The 23,584-nt window shown below is 43.3% G+C and overlaps 1 protein-coding gene across 3 annotated transcripts in view; it reads left to right on the top strand.

Moving 5' to 3' along the window:
- Window positions 1-23,584, top strand: part of LOC129702856 (E3 ubiquitin-protein ligase Midline-1) — a 285,589-nt gene that overhangs the window by 119,166 nt on the left and 142,839 nt on the right. Inside the window, exon 1 of one of the 3 annotated variants that reach the window (XM_055644893.1) lies at window positions 4,828-5,380. The exons of the other annotated variants lie outside the window; for them this stretch is intronic. The gene's annotated coding sequence lies outside the window, so the exon portion shown is untranslated. Of the gene's footprint in view, window positions 1-4,827; window positions 5,381-23,584 lie in introns of those variants that run through there. 3 annotated transcript variants of the gene reach the window in all.

Below are 23,584 nucleotides of genomic sequence, written 5' to 3'. Positions count from 1 at the left end.
GGGTTAGGTTGCCTTGCACTGCTCCCTTTTACATTTGAAGATTTCAAAAACCCTGTTTCACTTATCAATACAATGAGATTGGACTGCATGCAGTAATGGTATCAAATGAGAATGTAAACAGAATCTTAAGTTATTTCCTCTGTTAGCTAGGATAGTGAATCAGACTTGCTTTTTTCAGAAGCAGATACCTTTGGAATCTTTCCACTTACCAATTTGAGCAACGATTCTCCTGTCTGATGTCAGTGACCTAATCTGCAAAGCAGGCTTGGAATCTGCACTCCATTAATTAACCACTCGAGAGAGATTCAACAGTTGACTGCAGTAAGATTGAAGGGAAATTCCAAAGTTACTCCAAGATTAACAGATCCTATTCCAGCATGCAGTATTCAGCACAAATGCACTGTACTTTCTGTACAATTTTAAGAAGATATTTAATGGATAGGAGCAGCTTGATGAGAGAGTTATGTGGGCATTCCAGGTTTCAGAGCCTCACAATCTTTAGGCTGGGTAAGAATGGCAGGTATCTATTATTAAAGGACAATTGTGAAATTGTTGGATTTGAATTGTATTCCAATAGTATCACAATCACAATAATACTTTTTTAGCCAAGTATGTTTTGCAACATATGAGGAATTTAATTTGCCAAGTCAGTCACAAAAATAGGAAGCAATGGAACACACAAAATACATGTTAATATAAACATCCACCACAGTTACTCCTCCACAATCCTCACTGTGATGGAAGGCTAAAAAAAGTTCAATCTCTTCCCTTCTTTCCTCTCCCGCGGTCAGGGGCCTTGAGCCCTCCGTTGACGGGACGATCTTGACTCTCATAGCCGGCGGCATTTGGACCCTCCGCATCGGAGCGATCAGCTCCTCCATCGGACCCCGGATCGGGGCTGATCGAGCCTCTGTGTCGTTGGAGCACCTGACTAACATCTCCTGAGACTTTAAGCTCTTGATGGTAAAGTCCGCAGGCCGCGGCTGGAGTGATCCCAGGCTCCGATGATAAGTCCACACCCCGCGGCTGGACTCAAAGTCAGTCTAAGGAGACCTCCAGCTCCATCGATGTTAGGCCGCAGAGCGACCGGAGATGCAATCCGGAAAACAACCAAATCTCCCGCAAGGTAAGAGACTGAAAAAAAAAAAGTATTTACTCAGAGAGTGGTGGCTGTGTGGAATGAGCTTCCAGTGAAGGTGGTGGAGGCAGGTTCGTTTTTATCATTTAAAAATAAATTGGATAGTTATATGGACGGGAAGGGAATGGAAGGTTATGGTCTGAGCGCAGGTATATGGGACTAGGGGAGAATATGTGTTCGGCACGGACTAGAAGGGCCGAGATGGCCTGTTTCCGTGCTGTAATTGTTATATGGTTATATGGTTATATATGGTTAACTGTAAACGGGTGTGTATTAGGATGCACAGTACTCTATTCTTCATGAATAATTGCCCTTCGGACTTCTGGCATGAATCTGCGCCTAGGAAAATGTATTACCGTTCTAACCAGGATCAGTAAAACTGTAAGAAGGAACTACAGATGCTGGTTTAAACCGCAGATAGACACAAAAAGCTGGAGTAACTCAGCGGGACAGGCATCATCTCTGGAGAGAAGGAACGGGTGACGTTTCGCATCGAGACCCTTCTTCAGAGAATCTCGACCCAAAACGTCACCCATTTCTTCTTTCCAGAGATGCTGCCTGTCCCACTGAGTTACTCCAGCTTTTTGTGTCTATCTTTAATAAAACTGTAGCTCAGTGCCCAAATCATAGTAATGGGGAACTGGCACAGAGGAGGTGCTGAGGGCAGCGTACATCAGCCATAATCATATTGAATTGTGGGTAGGCATAAGAGGCCTCCCCATGTACCTATTTTCTTGTGATCTTCATTTTGTATGTTATTTTACAACAAGCGAGATTGAATTAATAACAGTACAACTTTATCTTAATGTGATTTAGTGGAGACAGACTGTAAACTGGTATGAATCAGACAACATGAAACTCTTTTATTATGAATCATGTCCATGGGCCCATTCTCCAGTGTGAATCAGTATTACTGGGTCCATACATGACAAAAATGAATGGCTTTTTGAACTGGAATCCAGTATTAATGCCCATGAGACAACATTCAAGCTTGAGTCATTGTTTGTGGGACATCTTTCGGACAGGAATACGTGCATACGACTGTATCCCAGCGTGGATTAGAACCAATGGAGCTGAAGATTGGTATGAATCTATAATATAACGTTTGCTAAAATCATATCAATGCTTTCATGTGAGAGTTGGTGACATTGGGGAGGAAGGAATGAAAATGTGCAGAAATCCCCTGTCAACATCTTTGTGATTCAACTTCCATATACTAAACACTTTAGGCACAGGCTGTGTACATAGGTAACAACCCAAACATTGAATTCTTGTGCCTCTTCCCCCCCCCAACCCACTTGCTAGGCTTTGTACAGTCCCCATCTCTCTTTTCCAGTTGTCTCCCCGTTTCTCCTATCGGTATGAAGAAGGGTCGTGACCCGAGATGTCACCTATCCATTCTCTCCACAGATATTGCCTGACCCGCTGAGTTCCCCCAGCTGATTATCCCAAGCCAGCTCAAAATCTGCATAGTTATTGAAGAACAGCCCCTTTACTGCTGTTGTCAGCATCTTGAACAGACCTCTCATATGCTGGGGACGAATTGCCCATTCTTCCAATCTACTTAGTTGTGCCTTCTGCACTTTTTAAAAAATTGCACTTTCTCCATAACTGTAACACTTTATTCTGCACTGTGTTTATTTTCTCTGTTGCACAACCTGATGTCGTCACGTATGGCATGACTTGCCTGAATAGAATAAAGGTTTTTACTGTACAATAAACCAAAGCCATTACTGGACGTCATACTGGTTCACAAGCAAATCAAATCAGGCATGGCTTTATTTTTGCAAACCCTTGAATTATCCCATAATCACATGATTCTTTATTTTTGTAGACCTGAACGTACAGAGCGTGCCCTGATTTGACTAATTGTTGCCAGACAAAGTTTCTCAGATGATGCTCAGTGATTAAAATGGCTTGAGTCTGGATTTATTTGAATCAGACAGGGCTGACACTACTTTGATGGAAATTTAGCGGCTCCAGGTGTAATTCGGGTTGGCACTCCACCGCAGAACTGAGAGAGTGCTGTAGAGTCAGAGTCTCATCTTTCAGACAAAATGGGTCTCCCAAGATCCAATCTGTCCCTTAGGCACCTGTAACAAATCCCAAGGTGTTTCTTTGAACGCGAAAGAGAGTAACTTCTCTTTTGTGTTTGTAGTTAGAGTAACTCTCTAACTTCTACGGGTGCACAGTAGAGACAATGTTGACCAGTTGCATCTGGCTTGGTTCGGCAACTTGAGCGTCCAGGAGCGAAAAAGACTACAAAAAGTAGTAAACACTGCCCAGTCCATCATCGACTCTGACCTCCCTACCATCGAGGGGATCTATTGCAGTCGCTGCCTCAAAAAGGCTGGCAGCATCATCAAGGACCCACACCATCCTAACCACACACTCATCTCCCCGCTATCTTCAGATAGAAGGTACATGAGCCTGAGGACTGCAACGTCCAGGTTCAGGAATAGCTACTTCCCCAAAGCCATCAGGCTATTAAACTTGGAGATGTCCAGGTGATCCTGGACTGACGGGACACCAGCCCAGAGCAGTGGTGGCCCAGGCTTACAGCCAGCGCGGAGAAGAAGCGCTAACTCCACTGCTCCGGGCCGGTGTCCTCTCAGTCCAGGGCTGTTGGTTAACCCGGCGGGACAGGCAGAGTTGAGCTGGAGTTAGCGCTTCTTCTCCCCGCTGGCTGTAAGCCTTGGCCGCCACTGCTCCGGCCGGTGTCTCATCAGTCCAGGGTAACCCCGGATATCTCTGGCCGCCCTCGGACAGGGATGGGACACTGGGGAGGGGATGTGGACGGTCCAGTAGAAATTCAACAGCGCTTGCAACGCCGGAGACCCAGGTTTGATGTTGACTACGGATGAAACGCAGGTCTGTATACATGCAGCAGCACAGCTGCCGAGAATGTTTATCGCGAGTGACCTTTGACAAATCCCCATGATTCCTTGCATTTTTCAGAATACCAAACTCACTTATTCAACTAACATAAATACAATAAACAGATTAACTGGTCGTAATCTCCTTGCTATTTGTTGGAGCTTGCTGGCCGTAAAATGGTTGCACAACTGACTGCCTATTACAGCTCCAGAGACCCGGGTTCTATCCTGACTACGGGTGCTGTGTGTACTGAGTTTATACATTTTCCCTGTGATCGCGTGGGTTTTCTCCCGGTGCTCCGGTTTCCTTCCACACTCCAAAGTACAGGTCTGCAGGTTAATTGGCTTTGAAAATTGTCATTAATGTGCATGCAGGATAGTGACAATGTACTGGGTGATCGCTGGTCGGCGCGGACTCGGTCCAAAGTAAAGACGGCCCTGAGATCATTATCAGCAACATGTAAATTCAGCTTTAAAAGACAGAATCCGGACCCCAAAAATAAACCAAACAAACAAACAAGCCTTCCATTATTTCTGTGGATTGTAGTTCGAACAGGTTGTGAGCTGGAGATGGTATTGAGCTTGGATCAATCGGTGTTTGGGCTTCTCCTGTTAGGTTGTGACTCGCTTGACTCGCAGCTAGCACCTGCTGAAGCTGTATCTTTGAAATCACAAGGAACTGCAGGTGCTGGAACCGTGAGCAAAACTATCGGAAGACAGTCTGGAGAAGGGTCCCGACTCGAAACAAAGCGTTTCACCTACTGCTTTTAATCAAGGGGGTGAGATGCGCTGCGGGCGAGAAAGAGCAACAGACCTCAGAGAAATTCCTGGCACACCTCTACACAGTGTTCAAGGTTTTGTCTCGGGACAGTTTGCTGTTGGAGTTTACTTCGCAATGCTGCCCTGCATAAAGCAGGAATACAGCAATTTACAGCGGCCCCTCCCTTTCTGCTAACTCTTGCCTTTGATCTCGGTTGCCCTTTATCTTGGAAATACCTATAAAACCTTCCCTAATCCGGTGTGGACGCTAGCCTTCCCCCTCCCCGCGCCTGATTGGTGAGACTGAGTCAGAGCTTCCTTCGGCTCGCCGCAGCTGATCCCGGGCTTGGCTTGGCTGTGCAACGATGAGGGCAGCCAGCTCTGCCCCTTCCTCCTGACTTCGCTCTGACTGAGCTGCAGTGGCAGCGAGCGAGCGAGCGGGCAGCGCAAAGTTTCAACAAAGAGCGTGTGGGTCTGATGGATCTTCAGCGTGGGAGGGGAAGTGAGTGGATATAAACCTCCCACTTGTTACTAAGTTTTTTTTTGTTCACTGTGACTGCGGACTTCTCCATGCACTGCGGATAATGGGATTCTAAAGATGAAGCAGGTATGACTACTCTAAACAAACTACTCCCGTGACACCGCTCTCAGTGCAGTTTTAAAGCGTTGCCATTTGATTATGTACTCGCAGGCCTTGCCAATGCAGAAACTTTGGTTAACATTGCTGTTAACTGCAGCAAGTAAATGGAATTACCGGCCCGAGTCTCTCTCTGTCAGTTAATTAGTGCCCTGCCAGTAGGAAGTCTGGCAAGTTTTTTTTTGTGTGTCGTTTGGGCCCTTTGATCATTTGTATAACAAATAGACGTGCAGTATCTCCATGGCAACCTATGCTTGTAGGTTGGTGGGAACAGAGAAGATTCCTGAGCATAGACAAAGAATGGTTTGTTAGTATACTTGGTTTTAAACAGCAGCGCAGCGCTGAGCAGAAGGTGAATCACTTTACAGTCCTTTAAGTGGAGGTGTGAGTTTTAACGAGTCGAACTAACAAGTTTTGTTTAGCGAGATTCAACTTCGTTGCTGCATTTTAGGGGTGGAGGATGGGTTGGGGAAATCGCTTCGTTGTCTTTGGCGCTAGAAATTCCAAGCCTCTGTACTGCCACCGCTGCACAGTGAAATCACTGGTGGAAGTGGCTCCTCCGTGGTAACTTCAGAAAGGTGTCCCGTTTACTTAAGTTTGACAGTCACAGTCGGCGCCTCGGTGTTACTGTGGCGGTGAAGTTTTAACCCGGTTGTTTGAGGCTGTCTTGGCTGATTTAATGACAACAATTTTACTGGCAGTGATTCACCACGAGGCACACTCCTATACAGACTAGATCCAACACGAATGCTGCCAAGATTCATTCCACTCAACATACCTCGGCCTCCTTTGAACCCCAATTATAATTTATTTCCAATATCTTTAATTAAAGGTGCCTAATCCCACGCTTCATACTTTTGTTGGCCTGTGTAAAATGTAGCTGACAAATTGTGGTTGCGGATTTAAAAAGTGCACGTACTCACACTTGGTGTGTTTTAAAACTGAGCGAAGTTGGGGGGAAATCCATCCAATGGACACTGTTTCAAGCCACTAGGATTCGTAGGTTGGTTGTCTTTTTTAAACTTCCGTGGGATTGTTTGTATGTTTTATTTTTACTTCAGCGGGTTGTGCGAATTCTTGTATCTGTCGTTCAGCACCTGAGACTTGAGCAGTTTGTGTGTGATTCTCTTGGCAACCTGCAGAGGTCAGGCAGTGGATAAAGCAGCAGCTTTCTAATTAGTTTCATCCCATTCCTTTCAGGCAACACCCCCACCTCCCAGAACATTAAATGTAAGCTGCTGGGAGCTCATCTCAGTTTGAGTATAATATGAAGAGCAAGAAAAGAGGATAAAGAGCAACATTGAAAGCATTTATGTGGCTTATTCTGTAGTGATTTATAGCTGAGGGAGACCAACACAATTCAAAAAATTCTCCCCAAGTACACACAAGTAATTCTGCATAGAAATCCTCACCGTTGGTTCTGACTTTTCCACACATCTGGGTAACCTTTTAGTTCCTTTGCTTATCCAGGAGATGTCTACCACATAAAAATATTCAAGGACTCTGTTCCCACCTCCCTTTTAAGAAGAGAGTTCCAAAGACTCGTCACCCTCTAAGCGAAATAAGTATGTCTTATCTGTCTTCAATTATTTTAAAATGGGGAATCCCTTTAGTGTCTAACAAGAATCAAGAATCCACACACAAATCGGGCGGTGCAGCAGTGGAGCTGCTGCCTTACAGTGCCAGAGACCCAGGTTCGATCTAATCCACAGCTGCTGGCCCTATGGAGTTTGTACGTTCTCCCTGTGATCACGTAGGTTTTCTCTGGGTGCTCTGGTTTCCTCCTACACTCCAAAGACGTACAGGTTTGTAAGTTAATTGGCTTCTGTAAATTACCCCTGGTGTGTAGGATGCAAAAGTGGGATGGCATAGAACTAGTGTACGGGTGATGAAGGTTGGCATGGACTCGGTGGGCCAAAGGGCCTGTTTCCATGCTGTATCTATCTCTAAAGAGGAAAGGTCCTCTATACATCCACCCTGTCAAGACCACTTGAGATTATATCTGTCGATTAAATTCCACTGTTCTAAGCTCCTAGTCTGTCCAACCTTTTCCTATAAGCCAATTAACCCATTCCAGGTCAGTGCAGTGCTAAGGGAGTGCCGCACCATCAGGAGAGGATGCTGTTCAGATGAAATATTGAATAGAAATCATGGCCTGGTTTCTCGGCAGTGCCAAGATTCCACCTTTCCCTTTGAGCTCAAGCAGGAAAACTCTTTCCACTGTTCAGGTCATATTCATTCCTGAATCTTAATTCATAAAACCAATCGATATTGAATTTTTGTTCCTGTGAATATATTGGTCATAAGATATCACCACACTTCTTATCAATTCATAAGAAGTGCTTTGCACAGTTCCACCGTCTGAAGAAGGGCCCTGACCTGAAATGTCACCCGTCCTTTCCCACCACAGATGCTGCCTGCCCTGCTGAGTTGCTCATGCGCTTTGTTTTATGCTCAAGATTCCCACGTCTAGTGTCTTCTGTAATGACATAGATATCCTTGCCAGCCTACAGTCTTGCTTGCTGCCCCTTTCTTTAGAATTGCCACAGTAGTTACTGCTGCCACTGCCTTGCAGCTCCAACAACTCTGGCTCATCCTGATCTCAGGTGCTGTCTGTGGATTTTTCTTGGGTCCTCTGTTTTCATCCTGTATCACAACAACTTGCTGGTAGATCAATTTGCTGCATACATTCCCCTGAGATATTAATAACAAAAATAATTATAGGGGTGTTGATGAGCATGTGTGGCCAGGAGTAAATTTGAGGGGTACAGAGAATGAAGGCATCCCATTAGTTCATACCAGCATAAACTCAATGGGCTGAATGCCCTCCTGTGTTGCTATTAGTGTCAATCCAAATGATCTTTTTTTAGTCTTATGACAGAAAAAATACAATTTTGTCTAATGAGTTAATGCCAGCTCTCAGGACATGCTCGTCGGTTCCATTTACATACATTTACTGGCATCTTAGTTTCACGCATGTCCCCATCAATTTCCTTATTTTGCTATTTATCTATATCAGCGGATAGGTTTTACAGTGGCCAGCATGTCTGTGAGATGCAGGTGAAAACCAGAACATAGAGAAAACATACAAACTCCACACAGATAGCACTACAGGTTAGGAGCAAACCTAGGTCACTGGGATTTGTACAATGGTAACACTAATTGCTGTGCCTGTTCTTCTAACACTAAATGTGCAAAGCTCCAAACAACCCCTGCAAATTCTGATATCCCAAAAGCAAAGTATTGTATGTGAATGTCTGAAATAATGACAAGAATGTTGGAACTACCCACGGGGTCATGGAGTACCCATGAGAGAGAAATGGAATCAGTGCATCATAATACTTCTGATATTAGATTATTAGCCAGAAGCATTGGCTGGATCTCCCTTCACAAATGCTCAGTGTTTATGACAATCTCTGCTCGTTTCAGTCATTCAGTATTATTTATGAGAGTGAAAAGCAGGCGGTTGTGCTGTAGAATCTACCAGGAAATTAGCTGTGCCGGTTACGTCCTAGTGTTGCTGAGCCTAGAAAGTAAGCAACTGATGAGGACTGCGGGGTTCCTTGGGATGTTATAACATCCTTGAACTCCTGGACCATCCGCTGAGTAATTTTGCACACTCTTTTCACCATCCACACAGCTCCCAATTTCCTCAATAGAAGTGATTCCCATGTTGCCCATAATAGATTTAGTGTCCAGTGAAACAGGCAAAACCCTCTCAAACCAAACCGTTCATTTGGATGAGTTGCAAAACTTTGCCCTGAGGTTTTTTCTGTTTGACTGGAGTGGAGATTTCCTGCGTGGCCCTGTTCACAAGCCCACAGTGGGAGGAAACTCAAATCCGACATATTCTCAGCAACCGTCCCGGATTTCCTTCCTTGTGAGTAAAGTCTGTGAGGAATTTGAGTGCAGACAATAGCCCCAAATGGAGATGGACCTGCAAAGACACTGGAGGAATCTGCACAATCCTTGCAAGCCTTTAATCTCATGAATACACCACATTGTCCCAACTCTATAACTTTCAACAACATGTTCTTTAACCCCTGCCCCCTTTCTCATACAAACTCCACATACTTCTATCTTGAGGATTTGCTTTCTTGATTAGTCTGCCCAAAGTTAAAATGGAATGTTTTTTCAATGTGGTCTTTATTTTTTTTCCATGTAATCTAATTTTGCTTTCGCTCACATGAACTATTCTGCAGAAAAATTTCAGCTCCAAATTCAGGATGTATTGGAAAGGTCCAATTATTATTTTTGGATGGCTGCCGACATAAAATCCTATCGCTCACCCTATCTGTTGAAGCAGGAGCTTTGGCTTTTTCACGCATTTCCCTGCTTCCCAGAGAGTGCACAGCTCTTCATAAACAATGTGGATTTGTTCATGTGGGTTGGATTGAAATCGGACGTCTCTTGTTTCCCAAGTCAACGAGAGTGAGAGTGCGAGATTAGTATCGGGATGATGTGACTATCTACTTGACTGCAGCTGTAACTCAAATCCGTGTGGAGGACAGACTCCCTCGGCATTCTCTGGGGGAAATCGCAGCCGTTTCCTTTTAAAGTCACAGGCTGCCTAGTATTTTCAGTATGCTGCAATCCTGAGTCATCGTCACATCATCCAGGCTGGCACAAGTATTTATCCCTGCACAAGCTTACTGTATGAAATCATCTACTTAATCTGTGGTTTTTATGGGATAATGGGACATAAACATTCCATGGTAATGTTTGGAAGTAGATTTACAATATTTACTCTGGTGGGCTGCTCCACATCCGAGATCCTCGAAACAGTGAACGAGGCATTGTCACACTGCTTTTATGGCATTTTGCTGTGTGTAAACTGATTGCTATATTTCCTATATTACTATAGTAACTACGGTTCAAAAAATGCCTCATTGGCTGTCTGCACTTTGAAGTTGTGCCGTATAAATGAGTCTTCCTATTCGTCATGTCCACAACCGCGAATGGCAAACAAACTCAAAACCTTTGATCAAATTGACTGCAGATGAAAATGCAACCAAAATGAATATAATCCTCTCAGAATTAATAGTAAACAACTAAAGACACAGTTGTGATGTAAAAGAGGTTCCACGCTGTATTAACAAGTAATTGGCAATGTCATTGTCGTGAATACCCAAGCAAGGAATTCAATTACAAAAATTATTTGTAAAATAATTTGCTCATTCCGCACTGTACTGAGAGAGTAGGGGGGCGGCATGGCGGCACAGCAGTAGAGTTGCTGCCTTGCAGCCCTTGCAGCGCCGGAGATTTGGGTTTAATCTCGAATATGGAGTTTGTACGTCTCCCCGTGACCTGCGTGGGCTTTCTCCAAGATATTCAGTTTCCTCCCACACACCAAAGACATACAGGTTTGTAGGTTAATTGTCTTGGTATAAATGTAAATTGTCCCTAGAGTATGTAGGGTAGTGTTAATGTGTGGGGATCGTTGGTCAGTGCGGACTCGGAGAGCCAAAAGGCCTGTTTCCGCACTGTATCTCTAAATCAAAAACTAAAATAGTGATGGAATCGGAAGCAAAAACCTGCAGGTGCTAGAGTTCTGAGATAAAGTCTGAGAACGCTGGAAATGTGGATTGTGGATGATCAGCCATGATCACATTGAATTGGCAGTGTTGGCTCGAAGGACCAAATGGCCTACTCCTGCACCGATTGTCTATTGAAATATCCAGTAGACCAGGCAGCATCAGTGGAAACAGAAACATAGCTAACATTTCAAATTGATGACCCCTCATCACATGGGGATGGGCCTTCATCCTAAATCTTCAATTTGCTTGATACAACTGTGTTCCACTATCCTTTCTAGAAAATATTCTCCAGTTCCCCCTTCAAATGACAATGTTGGGTTTATACCAAAGTATGTTTCTGCACAAGGAAGAATGTGATAACACCTGCAATTTCATAAGTTCAAGTGCGTTTGTTGTAATGTGTCCCTGTATAGGACAATGAAATTCTTGCTTTGCTTCAGCACACAGAACATAGTAGGCATTTACTACAAAAACAGATAAGTGTGTCCATATACCATAATATAAATATATACACACATGAATAAATAAACTGATAAAGTGCAAATAACAGAAAATGGGTTATGAATAATCAGAGTTTTGTCCGAGCCAAGTTTAATAGCCTGATGGCTGTGGGGAAGTGGCTATTCCTGAACCTGGTTGTTGCAGTCTTCAGGTTCCTGTACCTTCTTCCTGAAGGTAGCAGGGAGATGAGTGTGTGGCCAGGATGGTGTGGGCCTTTGATGATACTGCCAGCCTTTTTGAGGCAGAGACTGCGATAAATCCCCTTGATGGAAGGAAGGTCAGAGCTGATGATGGACTGGGCAGTGTTTACTACTTTTTGTAGTCTTTTCCTCTCCAGAGTGCTCAAATTGCCGAACCAAGCCACGATGCAACCGGTCAGCATGCTCTCTACTGTGCACCTGTAGAAGTTAGAGAGAGTCTTCCTTGACAAACCGACTCTCTGTAATCTTCTCAGTAAGTAGAGGCGCTGATGAGCTTTCTTGATAATTGCATTAGTGTTCTCGGACCAGGAAAGATCTTCAGAGATGTGCACGCCCAGGAATTTGAAGCTCTTGACCCTTTCAACCATCGACCGTTGATATAAATGGGGCTGTGGGTCATAAATTCTAGGAGCAGAATTAGGTATTTAAAGCCCATCAAGTCTGCTTTAATTTGTTTTCGACAATTGTCTCATCAAGCAGCCTGCTTGAACCTATAACCACTGCTTGTGATTCTGTTTCTAACCAACATCAAGCCTAGTCCATGCAGAGCTTGTTGGGAGATATGTTCAAAACCCTTGAATGCTACTCTAGTCCCTCAAAAATGCTGCCAGTAATTATGTGGTGAATCACCTGCGGTAACAGGACATTATAAGCTCAAAATCATGAACAGATGGATGCATCATTTGGAATAAAGGAAGGATTCCACGTGGTAGCCAGTGTACTGTTGCAGACAACTCTGGAAATCTTCCTGCTATGCTGACCGTAACTGTACAGATCACATAACGCTTGAATAACCAAAGCCCCCAGTACATTCTACTTTAGTTTTTGAGAATTTTGGCAGCTTGCTAGTCGAGTGAAATTAATATTATTTAATTCAGACATCTATAAAGATTTTTATGCGTTCCATATGTTATACTCATGATCTTCACAATATTAAAGAAATCTGCACGGAATTTTGAGATGCATTTGAGGAGACCAGCATGCATCAGAAACAAAAGTACATTTGGCCAGAAGGCAGACTGCAGTTAAAATTAATTAATCCTTCTCTGCATTCAGGAATGTTAACTTTTATAGGGAAGGCAGATAGTCAAAGAGTCGTACAATGTGGAAACGGGCCCTTTAGCCCAACTAGCCCATGCTGACCAACATGCCCCATCTACACTAGACCCAGCTGCTTGCATTTAGTCCATATCCTTCTAAACCTATCCTATCCATGTACCTGCCCAAATGATTTAAAGATTGTGATAGTACCAGCCTCAGCTACCTCCTCTGGCCACCCACCACCCTTTGTATGCAAAAATAAAAGTGTTACTCCTCGGGTTCTTATTCTTATGGAGAGAATGCATAGACAATGTTTCAGGTGGGGACACTACCTCAGACTGAACAAATGGTCCCGACCCGATGCTGCCTGACCCACTGAGTTACTCCAGCACTTTTTTTGATTGGGTAATAGCGCATTGGGACAGTTGCTGGAAATTTCAGGCCATAATGTTAGTGCTATTGTAAGGAATGCTGCAGCTAATCTTTGATGGTGATATTAAGCAGACAATAGCAGCTTTTTGAAGGTGCATGTGTTGCCTTGGGGAAAAATATAGTTTTAGATTGTAATTAGATTGTAATTTGTAACAAATCTGCAATTTGAGAGGGAGAAGGTAAAATTGGAAGTGTCAGTATTGCAGTTGAGCAAAGGGGACTATGGAGGCACGAGGGAGGAGCTGGCTAAAGTTGACTGGGAAGGGACCCTAGCAGGGATGATGGTGGAACAGCAATGGCAGGTATTTCTGGGAATAATCCAGAAGATGCTGGATCATTTCATTCCAAAGAGAAAGAAAGATTCTAAGGGGAGCAAGAGGTGACCATGGATGACAAGGGAAGTCAAGGACAGTATAAAAATAAATTAGAAGACCTATAACATAGCAAAGATGAACAGGAAGCCAGAGGATTGGGAAACTTTTAAAGATCAACAGAAGGTTGCTAAAAAGGCTATATGGGGAGAAAAGATGAGGTACGAAGGTAAGCTAGCTAAGAATGTAAAGGAGGATAGTAAAAGCTTCTTTAGGAATGTGAAGAAGAAAAAATTTGCTAAGACAAATGTGGGTCCGTTGAAGCCAAAAGCAGGTGAATTTATTAAGGGGAACAAGGAAATGGCAGACAAGTTGAACAGGTACTTTGGTTCTGTCTTCACTAAGGAAGACACAAACAATCTCCCAGATGTACAAGGGAACAAACGACCTAGGGTGACGGAGGAACTGATGGAAATTCACATTAATCAGGAAATGGTGTTGGGCAAAGATCCTATAGCGGAGCAAGATGGACCACTGCTGCTAAATGCAATGGGCTGACATGTAGTACGCAATAGAGCGGAACGTGGTCCTTTTTTTCATCCATTTCAGTAACCCGACCTGCGTTTCGGGGGAACAGTTTGTGTTAATAAATTATAATTCTGAAAATGAGGAGAAGATTTTTACAAATAACTTTTATTTTTACGAGGATGTTTCCGTAAACGGCTTCCGTCTCTGCACTAGTATCTTTCCTCCGCTATTGGATGTTTGGTGCTGAGACGGAAGCTGGTTACGGAAATGGGGCCGAAAATTACCCATGAATCTGTCCATGACCGTACTACGTTTTTTTCGTCGAGTGATTTTTCTTGCTTGCTCTAGGATCTTTAGTGTTTGGTAGACTGATGGGACTGAAAGCTGATAAATCCACAGGGCCTGGGTCTGCATCCCACATTATTCAATGAGGTGGCTCTATAAATCGTGGATGCATTGGTGATCATTTTCCAATGTTCTATAGATTCTGGATCGGTTCCTGTGGATTGGAGGGTAGCTAATGTTATCCCACTTTTCAAGAAAGGAGAGAGAGAGAAAGCAGGGAATTATAGACCAGTTAGCCTGACATATGTGGTGAGGAAGCTGCTGGAGTCGATTATTAAAGATGTAATAGCGGCACATTTGGATAGCAGTAACAAGATCGGTCCAAGTCAGCATGGATTTACGAAGACAAAATCGTGCTTGACTAACCTTCTGGAATTTTTTTAGGATGTAACAATTAAAATGGACAAGGGAGAGCCAGTGGATGTAGTATACCTGGACTTTCAGAAAGCCTTTAAGGTCCCACACAGGAGATTAGTGGGCAAAATTAGAGCACATGGTATTGGGGGTAGGGTATTGACATGGATTTGTTGGCAGACAGGAAACAAAGAGTCGGGATCAACCGGTCCCTTTCAGAATGGCAGGCAGTGACCAGTGGGATGCCGCAAGGCTCGGTGCTGGGAGGATGCAGGGTGACTTGGACAGATTGGATGAGTGGTAGATGCAGTATAATGTGGATAAATGTGGGGTTATCCACTTTGGTGGCAAGAACAGGAGATGTCCGACCCGCTGAGTTCCTCCAGCATTTTGTGTCCTTTTGTGGCAAATGCAAGTGTTGAGAATGTGTGTAAAGCCAAGGGAAGTCAAGACTTTTACCAATCGTCAATTAAAATAATGAATGAGAATGCTGAATTGTCTTTGTAGATCATGCTTATTTCATTGTTGTGTATGTAATTATCCTGGGGCTTGTTTTAATGTTTTTATACCAACGTGTTGTGGAAATAATTCGGCTTCACATTCAAAGATACATCAGTCACTACTGCATTCCTGTATAATGTTCAGTTTGATGGAGTGATCAACAACAGTGTTGGTAGTTCCTGTCTTTTGATTAATCTGTGGTGTTATTCTGTGTATGTGCATGTTGGTTACCCTACTGTAAACATTGTGCATTACCACTTATAACATTAACATTTAAAAATATTAGCAGGTAGACAATGCTGGAGAAACTCAGCGGCTGAGGCAATCTATGGAGCGAAGGAATAGGTGATATTTCGGGTCGAAACCCTTCAGACAGATGTGGGAATTGGGAGGGGGGGGGGGCAGGAAGAAGAAAGGAAGATGCGGAGACAGTGGGCTGTGGGAGAGCTGGGGAGGGGAAGGTGGGAGAAAGCAAGGACTACCTGAAATTAGAGAAGTCAATGTTCATACCGCTGGTGTGTAAACTATCCAAGCAAAATATGAGGTGCTGCTCCTCCAATTTGCGGTGGGACTCACTCTTGCCATGGAGGAGGCCCAAGACAGAAAGGTCGGATACGGAATGGGAGTGGAAGTTGAAATGCTGAGCCACCAGGAGATCGGGTTGGTTAATGCAAACTGTGCGGAGATGTTGGGCGAAACGATCGCCATGCCTGCGCTTGGTCTCACCGATGTAGAGCAGTTGACACCTAGAGCAGCGGATGCAATAGATGAGGTTGGAGGAGGTGCAGGTGAACCTCTGCCTCACCTGGAAAGACTGCTTGGGTCCTTGGATGGAGTCGAGGGGGGAGGTAATGCGACAAGTGTAGCATTTCCTGCGGTTGCCAGGGAAAGTACCAGGGGAGGGGGTGCTTTGGGTGGGAAGGGACGAATTGACCAGGGAGTTATGGAGGGAGCGGTCTCTGCAGAAAGGGGAAGAGATGGGAAGATATGGCCAGTGCTGGGATCCCGTTGGAGGTGGCGAAAATGTCAGAGGATTATCTGCTGTATGTGATGGCTGGCAGGGTGGGACAAGGAGGACTCTGTCCGTGTTACGAGTGGGGGGGATGGGGAGTGAGAGCTATGGGATCTAGAAGAGATCCTGGTGAGAATCGAAGTGGGGAACCCCTGTTCCCTAAAGAATGAGGACAACTCTGATGCCCTGGTTTGGAACACCTCATTCTGGGTGCAGATGCGGTGCAGACAGAGGAATTGGGAGTAGGGGATGGAGTCCTTACAGGAAGCAGGATGGGAAGAAGTGTAGTCCAGATAGTCAAGGGTGTCAGTGGGGAAATGTTAGCAGTATCTGTTGCCTGCTTTATCCAAGCCTTGGAACGTTAATTCGGAATTTGCAAGTGTTCCTACAATGGGTTATCAACAGTTAAGACTAATGAGGCTGAGCAATATCCAAATTCAGAAGTGCTGCTAGTTTTCTGCATCTGAAATCATATCTAAAGTCATTAGACTTCATGTGCAATAGTGCAATATGTTGGCCATGTATGACATAATGAGTGCTAACACAATGCATTACAGAATCATTACTGGCTGTTGCAATGCCGTCAATGTATTGAGGCTAGTGGCTTGTGTGTCTCACATGTAGTTCAAAGTGCAGCAAATAATGTCAGTTTACTCTGAAAATAGTCTTATTTGAAGAGCAAAGGGGAAATAAATTGCAGCATCTTTCGATGATAAACTGAGAGCTCCAGTGAGCGGAGGGCAGTTATCTACAAAATACATGTTTAATATCCCTTTCAGATAGTACAATATTATAGCCACTGTGAATAATTAAGATATTTATAAAGTCATCTCCATTCTGCCTGGGCATGGCATTGTGACCATATGCAGCCTTATCTGAATATGACATTTTGTACTGAGTCTGTATTAGTCCACTGGCTGAACATGGAGTGTTAATTCTGTGCATTCACATAATTTGTTTGCTTATACTGTGTATACATAATACTGTGTACGTCTGAACTAATTTCAGTGTTAGCACTCAGCTCATTAGTGTTGATACTAAACGCAAAGTGCCAGATTCGCAGATACACACAACATTGACTGCGTCCCCTGAAGTCCCATTAGGCCAAATGAGTCAAGAAGCCTCTTGCCATTTGCACTCCCACGCTGACAACATTGTACATGAATTGGGCAACATATTTGAGGTAGTAAGGACAAAGAGTGTATTATTGTGGGACATTAACCCCTACCACCAAAAGTGATATGGTAGCATTTGCAGTGAATTAGCTGGCCACATTGTGAGTCTGAGGGACAAATGTTGAGAGGGCCAATTGGCTTTGGTTCAATGTCTCATTCCAAAGGTTGCATCATGATAGTTCAACGTTCTCTCCACACTGTGAAGTGTTGACCTGGATTATATGAGGCAGTCTCCAGATATCTCTGAGACAACTGCTGCCAACTGAGTCATGGATAACAGTTTGCGAGGCCATTTAATTCCCAGGGAAATGCAGCAGATCGTCGGTGCACAGTAAGTTTCCAAGGCAGCACTGAGGTAAATAACTGTTTTTGTGTGTTAGTTGAGGATAAATAATGAATACTTTGGTTCATTAGGGACCCTTGGACTATCTTTAATTGGATTTTACTGGAATTTAACTTGCACTAAATTTAATTTGCTTAATCCTGTATCTGTACACAGTGGTCGGCTCAATTGTAAGCATGTATAGTCTTTCTGCTGACTGGGTAGCAGGCTGTGAGCCGAGCATCAAAAATGTGTCTAGAAATAGGATTTCATGACCCAAGTCGCCAAACTACATGAAATTTTCACATATTGTGTAAAAGTTTTTATATAAATCACCCCTGAAACTCGATATGAAGAAGACTTGCACATTTTTATTAAATTAGAGAAAAAATGGAAAAATGTCAGGAATTTTTTAGTCCAATCAAAGCACATTTAACATTGAGTTGTCTGCCAGTTGGCCAATCGCGCGCTTTGTTTCAGGCTAGCACACAAAATGGCTGAGGGGGCTTCACAGATGCCTGTTTTACTGGAGATTCCGATGTGTTATTCTGTGGAATAAATGTTGTGGAAACTTGCAGCAGGTCATTGTATTTAGTGGGGAAAAGCATTAAAAAGGCTGAAGAAAGTGCTGCGGTGGATTAAAGTGAAAGAAAGCCTTCAAAGTCCCTGCTGATGTGCTGGAACACAAAGAAGGCCCCCATGAATCAACTCTAACCGAAAGGTACAAAGTCTGAATTTATGAAAATCTATCTGTATGGACTTTAATTAATTTCACCCTTCACTCATTCACTCACTCACTCACTCACTCACTCACTCACTCACTCACTCACTCATGAAATTGAGGGCCTAAACTATAACACAGTCAATTAAACATTGTCACTAATGCCAGCTTGTAGTAGAGTAATAAGTCTTTAACAAATAATCTCGGAGCTGCCTGCGAGTTTGTGGTCTATTGTGGTCCTTAGTTAGTATTTATCTACCAAAGAGGCAACTGTATTCGGAAAAAAATCCTTGGAGGTTTGCTATTTCTAAGGACGAACTTTGCTTCCACTTATTATGTTCCAATAAGTATAAACGGGACAAACCAGGGAATAAAAAATCTAACCAGAAGTAGGCATGTGCTCCTTAAGTTCAATGGCCAGGTACAATTTTTTACATTCCTGGGTGGTTTGAGTATTAATCATCCTTCTAAGGATTTTTACACGTGCAAGCACATTTCAAGCATGGAAAATTTAGTGTCCATTGACTGATCACCCCATCCATTACACACAATGTGAGAGGGGTACTTAGACAGAGAGAGAGGGACACACAGAGAAACGGTTAGAGACAGATATAGATTGACAGAGAGAGAAAGTAAGGGAGAGAAAGAGACAAGCACACAGACACAGGGTAATGAGTGTGTGCACTCACATACCCACAAATGCATGCACGTATGCACATACAGGTGTACACATGCACACACAACATCTTAAGGAAGAAAAATGGTATCCGAGTGAAAATGTGTCTGAATGAGTTCTTGTTTTCTATGTAACGTCCGCTATTGAATTTTGCATACCATTGTGGATAATCCACTGCATTAATCGATTGACTAAGGTGCATTATTAGCTGCTGCACAGTGGTGAAATCGACACTTTAGTCGGCTGGCTTGCTCCATTGCACTTGCCCATCAAAGAGGGTGGCTCGTTTGTTTGCGGTGCAAGCTCTGAACAAAGCAGAGGGTCCGTGCTTTCACCCAGTAAAGGCAAACTTTGAAGCAATTGGGTGTTGGGGCATGAAATTCTGATTTCAAGGTTTTGATGATGTCTTTGGGAAGGTTTTTTTGTAGCGAGGGGATTGAGTTTGACATGCTCAGCCAGGGCACTGCTGCAGAGCTCAGCAGTGAATGAAGAGACTGACGGGGAGTGTAGGACATTCGTCAGCTGTTTGACATTAGATCACAATGTGCACTTGGAAAAATAACACTCCAACTATCACCCTTTTGGAGACATTTATTTGATTTTTGTTTGCAAATGTTGAAGGAAACTTGTTCCAAACAGACTATTTTGGCAGACAGATCAGTCTTCTCATTGTGAAAAGCATTCATTCATATTTTTCCATCAGATCAATCCCAGAACAGGGGCTAGTATATCATTGGTACTTGTGAGTGCTTCCTGTGCAGAAACTGACTGCCATCTTTCTTGCTTTAGAACAGTGACTGCACTTAAACACTTGTGAACATTCCTGCACAAGCACGTCCCTCCTTCTTTGTACTCGCCTCCTTTGTTCTTCATTCACAAAGATGGGCTGACATAGCACTTTGGGGGTCAGGGTTGGGCACAAGCCATCACTGTAATTCATCTGTCTGGCCCTTCTCCAGCGAGTAGTGAAAGGAAGACATTGCCAAAATAGCTTTTCACTGATGCTGGTTGGCACACTGGCACAGAAGGTACACCCAAGCCCCAGTGGCACGGGTTTATTCTGTCCTCTGTTGTCTGTGTGGAGTCTGTACATTCTCCCTGTGATTATGTGCCATCTGTGAATCATGCATTTTATGGCCACAACATTTAAAGAAAATTTAAGTCACCACAAACTTTCTATTTCTTGTCCTTGAGAGTCTGTTATATAAGTTGAACCCATGATGGACTGGGCAGTGTCCACTACCTTTTGATCCCCTCATGGTTAAAGAAAGTAATAGTTGGACATCTTGAACCAGCAGTGATGAACTGGAGTGAGTGTCATATATCAATGGACAGAAAGGCAAGTAAATGAGCAGTATTCTGGAGATCATGGGGGCAAGGCAGACATATGAAGAAAGACATGCCCAAAAAACAATATTGAATTGGGTGATGGTGTGATTTAGATGGAGGATGGAAAGTGGTTTCAAAATGATACATTTGGATATTGTGAATGGGAAAGACTTAGATAGAATATAGCATGAGGAATAATATGAAGTCGTGTGATAGGAGCAGAATTAGCCCTTTCGGCCCATCAAGTCTACTCTGCCATTCTTCATTCATGGCTGATCTATCTCTCCCTCCTAGCCCCATTCGCCTACCTTCTCCCCATAACCCCTGACACTCGTACTAATCAAGAATCTATTTATCTCTGCTTTAAAAACCAAAGTCATCCACTTTGGTTAAAAATAGAGAATATCGGGGTATTTATTAAATGTTGCGAGACATGAAAGATGTTAGCGTTCAGAAAATCCTCGGACTCCTTTTGTAGGATTGACAAAGTTAACAGGCAGGTACAGGGATTCGGCAGGCAGAATTCGGAAGACAAACTGAATGTTGAAAGATTTTACAAGATGATTTTAGCACAATAGGAAGAATGTCATCCTACAATTATATAGAGTCTTAGTGAGACCACATCTGGAAAATTCTGTTCTCCCCAAGGAAGGATGTACAGGCAATTGAGGGAATGCAGCAAAGGTTCCCCAGATTAATTGGCGGGGTGGTAGGATTGTCCTGTGAAGAGAGATTAAACAGATGAGGGCAGATACTCTCCAGAGTTTCAAAGCATGAGCGATGATCTCATTGAAACATAAAATTCTTGCATGCCTAGATGATATTTCCTCCAGAACCACTCCCAAAACAAGGACTCTGGATGGAGATTCAAATGCATTTTCTCCAAGGAGAGTAGTGAATCTTTGGAAAATCTGAAGCAAGAAAGCTGTGGAGGCTCAGTCACTGAGTATATTGAAGACAGTGACTGATAATAAAAGATTCAAGGGATATAAGGTCACTGTAGAAATGTGGAGCTGAAGTAAAAGATCAGTTATGATCAATTAAATGTGAAGCAGGCACAAGGATCAAATGCGTGAGAGCGTGAGAATTTGGCCAAATGTGTGATGCTCACGCTCAATGCATGAGGGTTGGCAGCCCTGATGTATGTTCAACATTATTAGGGCTTAAGCATGCCACATGCACTATCATGAATTCCATTATGAACTCCATACAATACATTGTCCTGATGGCAGTCATTTGTCAATTTTATTTCACTGTTCAATCTAGTTGGATTCGAAAAGCACCATTAAGTTTTTAGGTTTTGGGCCTGAATAGTAAGTGGGAGAATGAATGCTTTGAGATTTACTTAGCTGTTGGTACCCGAGTTGCCAGCTCATGTTGATTGAGTTTACGAAAGTTTCTTCAAATGATTCACCATCTCCAGCAGCAGGGAACTTCCTGTGGGCCGCACAACTTGGAGGAATGGGGATCATGTACAGGCCGGGGAGTTTATCTTGGCAACCTGTTCGGCACAGACATTGTGGGCCAAATGGCCTATTCCTGTGCTGTACTTTTCTGTGTTTTATTTATTGATTGATTGACAATCAATTATCAGGCAGAAATAAAACCTCTTACACTCTTCAAGTATCTTTATTGCAAGAAAAATGTTGGAATATTTTCCTTGGGTATAGCACTTTCCTGGAGATTTACCTTATTTCCCAAAGATTCTTGGAGGGTTTTATGGTGTGTGGAAGGGTGGATACAATATGTGCAAAATCTGTCGAGAATTTTCTGTATCATTTATCTCCAGAACATACATTGTGGAATTTGGGCCCTGGTGGTGTTGGCAGAATGTGTAACTTTTGGGGGAGGCTTCTAACAGAGGATAAACTTTAAGAGCTCTTATAATCAGCATTGGCTGCTGCTAAACCAAGGGTATTCATACAATGTCACCTGCCTTTGTCTTTAACCAGTCACTCATGGAAGCGATGTATAGCTAAGGGCAGCTATGCTGGGCTGGTATTTATCAAGGAGGTGTGAGCAAATGATTAGCTCATCGGGATATCCGTGAGCGTGACAATCCATTAATGGTTTCTCAAATAAGAAACCCATATCTTGTTGCAAAAAATTCTTGCTAATTATCCACGGTCACTGTGGCAACCACATGGCAATGTTTATTAACTGCTCGTGTTGAAAAGAACGAGCAATGCATGTAATTAACAGTGAACGTGCGATTTGTGTGGATATCTCTAGTGAACCTGACACTGAAACACATTACGCACCTGATATTCATGTCCAGCTTACAATGAAGAGACAAATTTAGCAGATACAAAGCACTTTTCACTGCCTAGTGATGTCTGAAAGCACTTGCAGTAAATCAGAAACATCAGAATTTTATAGGTCCAATTTCCCTTTGCGGACAAGGTGTGGATGTTCTAACCTTCTTCTGTCAGTAGGGTAAAGGTACATGGGAGCAGGGAGCTCCATGGGATACTGGGTTGGAACAATGCTGATACCTCCGATGTCCATCTGTATTTCTCTTCTCTTCAGTTGTGTCACCAAAGAAGGAAGTCCATGTGTTTCCATTGAATCTTTTGTCACCTACTCAACACACAGTTGATGTGTAGTCTCTGTTATAATGCAGAAGCCCAACATGGACATGCCAGATGAGGGAGGATGGGGACCAACTTTTTAAGCTCGCCTTAGCTGTCTGAAGGAAGTATAGCTAAAAGAATGACAGAAGAGGAGAAAAGCAAACTTTAGAAATAATCTACTTAATGCAATATGTTAGTACTGCAGATTGGTTCTTGTTTATAGCCATTACAAAGTGTACTGAGAGATTCAGATTCCCACTCCCTGCTCGGTTCCATGGTTCTATAATGCACCCTCAGATGATGCTTTGTCTGTGGGTCTTTGGTGGTTCAGCAAGCACTCACAGAAACCAGGAAATTTTGTTTAAGGACTTGTTTTGCATGGGGGTGGTTTTCCGATTAGACAAGCTGTGGAAATGAATAACTTATCAGATTCACACTAATCCTCCCATTGCCAATCCTTTCCAGCTGCTGTCTTCACTCTTCCATTCCATCCAGTCACTTGTATCGAGGGCCTTGATATTTACGGGTTTTAACTGGGTTTAAACTTCACATTCCCACACGAAAAAGTCTATGGGTTTTTTTTTTGTCATCAATAAAACCCTGTGCCTGCAGTGAA

Source organism: Leucoraja erinacea, chromosome 13 (genome assembly GCF_028641065.1).
Source record: "Leucoraja erinacea ecotype New England chromosome 13, Leri_hhj_1, whole genome shotgun sequence".
Classification (NCBI taxonomy): Eukaryota; Metazoa; Chordata; class Chondrichthyes; order Rajiformes; family Rajidae; genus Leucoraja; species Leucoraja erinaceus.
Note: the sequence above shows the minus strand (reverse complement) of the source record. Positions and strands in the feature narration are given on the sequence as shown.